Source organism: Hipposideros armiger, unplaced genomic scaffold (genome assembly GCF_001890085.2).
Source record: "Hipposideros armiger isolate ML-2016 unplaced genomic scaffold, ASM189008v1 scaffold_582, whole genome shotgun sequence".
NCBI classification, from domain to species: domain Eukaryota; kingdom Metazoa; phylum Chordata; class Mammalia; order Chiroptera; family Hipposideridae; genus Hipposideros; species Hipposideros armiger.
The window spans coordinates 983,674-986,977 of NW_017731932.1; positions in this window are offsets into that span (position 1 = coordinate 983,674).

Sequence of the window (3,304 nt, forward strand, 5' to 3'; positions counted from 1 at the left end):
TCACCTCTCTTAGTCTCATCTATAAAATGGAGATTTTGATAGAATCTAATTCACAGATACATTGGTGAAGATGAATTGAGATAATATATTTAAAATATTTAGCACACCGCTTGGCCTATAGCAAACACTCCATCATCACCATCATCATCATCACAGTTAAGTGCTTTGGAGGTTCGAAAACTCTTTGACACACATTTAATCTTCCCAACCCAAGTGTGGCTTTTGGAGGTAGGTGTTAGTGACATTTTATAGATGAGGAAACAGTTTCAGAAAGACATTTGACTAAATCCATACACCTTGTTAACATGAAAACACAAGCATAGGTCTTCTGACACCAAGATTCGTGCTTCTCCTCCATAGTTGCTAATTTCCGAGTTAAGATTTTAGTCCTTGATGGCTATCCCGGGGCTTTGCATGTATATAGTAGGTGCTAAATATTTGCTGGGCCAATTGCTCTCTTGTTTCTTGCATATGTATTCACCTCTCCCCAAAACATTTAGTTAAAGATTCTCAGTTGGCAGGTCCTTATGTCAGGTATTTGGATAGATCACACACATATGGTTTGGAGCTGAACCCATGCTTGTTTTTCACGAATACTAACTGATACAGATGATGTGGTAGCATGCAAAGGAGATGTGATGAAAACTCTGATGGCTTGGCAGCCTAGGATTTCTATGCAAAGGTCAGAAAGAAGGCCATGAAAACATAGGTCAGATAGGTAGAGCAGGGCAGGAAAAGATCACCAGATCAGTGTTCATTGTATGTCCTGTGTCCCTTCAATTCTGGGGCAGAAAACGAAACCCAATCCAAACCCAAAAACAGTGGAGCAAAGAGAAGAATACAAAGGGGAGAAAGTGGCACTGTTTTCAATAATTCAAAATGCCTAAAGGAACATGTACCACAAGATTAATAAAAACAGCATGCTTGTTTGCTTTTTGTTGGGACAGCCTAAATAACAACTTCTAGTTAATAAGATTTTGACATGAAGTTGAACTTTATATAACTTTCTCTTCTCTTCAAATGGAAATTCTTCCTTTGAGGCCTGAGCCACAGATATATAGATATAGCTATAGATATGGATGTATAGATATAGATATGTAAATTTGTTGGAGGAACTGAAAATGAAAGCCTGTGTCCTGCAGCCTTTGAGTAGGAGTAGGACAGTGGCATGGGAAAAAAAGTAACAGATGCAAAATCATACCTTGATGGGGTTTGGATTTTATGTAAAATACAACTGGTCACCATTGAGAGGTTTTAAGTTACTGAAGAACACCATCTGAGATGAGATTTTCAAAGATCACTTATCCAGATACCGGGTAGAAAGAGACTGGATAAGAACGCGAGTGGGGAGACCAGCTGGGACGCTCTCGGAACGGTCCGGGTAAGCTGTGGTGATGGACTGGTAAGAGGAGTGGCAATGGAAGTAGAGAGATTGCACAACTGACGTTATTCTTCAACACTATTCTTTGATATTTTGTTTTTCTAACCAGGAAAAATAATCAAGTTGAATTTTTAAAAGGCAGCTCCTTGGCCCATGGAACTATTGCACTGAACTCCCATGAAACCCAATGCTTACTCCTATCAGCATGTATTGGGTTGAATCACAGATAATTGCCATTTTTTTGCATGTCAAACCAGCCAAATATCATTAGTTCCATATGATTCTGTGTAATAAACATATCAGTTGAACATACTCTGTTGAGCGTCTATTTCGTGCCAACCTTGTGCTGCTTCCTACTGTTACACTGTAGGTAGCTATCTGTACTCATCTGACTTTGCTATCACACACAGACCCCCCACTAAGGGGCAGCAACCATGACTTTCATATCTGCATTTCCAACAACTTGTACAGTGGCTGGCAGATATAACAGAACGAGCATTACTTGTACAGAAGAAGCAAGCCTGAAAAAGTTAGAGTCCGTGGCCAAGCCAGGTGAAAATGTAAACAGAATTAGCAAAGAATGTGGCTCTAGGATGGATTTTCTGGCTCAAAATGTTACTGTCCTCATTGTTGGTAATTGATTGAAGAGATAGAGAAAAGAGAGGAAGGACTAGGAAGAATTCTGTAATTCCTACCCAAACTGAAGGGGGCGTTGATGTCATCCCTTGCACCAAAAGTCCCAAGAGTATGTAGGAAATAGTTCTCAAGTTGAAATGTAACTGCCCATGTGGTGTGGTGTTGTGTGTTTAAGACTGGCTTGTGCTTTGGAACATTCTCCTGGAAGAAGGTTGTTGGATTCTGGTTTACCGTCTCCACGGTGGGAACTGGGCTGAATGGCTGATGTAGTCGGGAAGAATGTTTAACTAAACAAAGTGGAACTGACACCTGATGATCAGACTATGAAACTATGCGAAGCAGCGTGTGCTTTTGTGGGGAGTGAGGCTCCACGGGGATTTCCTCTGCTAACCCTTTATGTCCTTGCCTGTGACCTCATGCATGTGATCTTTGAACTTATTACTTTGTACGCTGGGCCAAGTCCAAATCACAGTCTCTGTGTGGTATGACGGTAAACAAACTGGGCTCTCCTCTTGCAAGTAAAATAAACATACCCAGTAGTAGCACATTTGTTTGAAGTTATAATGATGATGATGATGATAACAATAACAAAATATTTATTAAGCACTCAGGATATGCCAGTACTATTCTAAACACTTTACATGCATTAGAAAAGTTAATTCTCACAGCAATCCTATAAGGACAGCAAGTTTTAGCAACTTGCCCTAAGTGGTAGGGCTGGGAAGTCATTTATTTATTTATTTATTTTTTTTTTTAGTTTCAGGTATACAAAACAATGTAATAGTTAGACATTTACACCCCTCACAAAGTGATAACCCCCTCCCCCAATCTACTACCCCTCTGACATCGTCTATAGCTGTTACAATTCCATTGACTTGATTCTCTATGCTGTCCTCCACATCCTGTGACTGTATATGTATTAAATTATACTTGACATTCATTATTATTCAGCTTCAGGTGTACAGCGCAGTGGTCAGGCATCTATACCATCCATGAAGTGGATCCCCTAATAAGACAAGTGTCCACCGGATACCCTACAAACTCACAGGAAGTCACTTAGAAAGTGACTAATCTTCTAGCCACAGTTACTGCTTCACCTGTCAACCATGCGACTCCCCTCTGCTACACAGTTCTTAACTTTGATTTTATGGTATGCTCTGCTCTGGCGCCTCCTCACTCCCTCTAACCTAGAGAAACTCCATGAAGACCCACTTAGGGAAATCTGTGAAGCTTTCTCTAACTCTCTAGTGTCTCCTGGGTACTTGATACATGACTTGATCACACTAA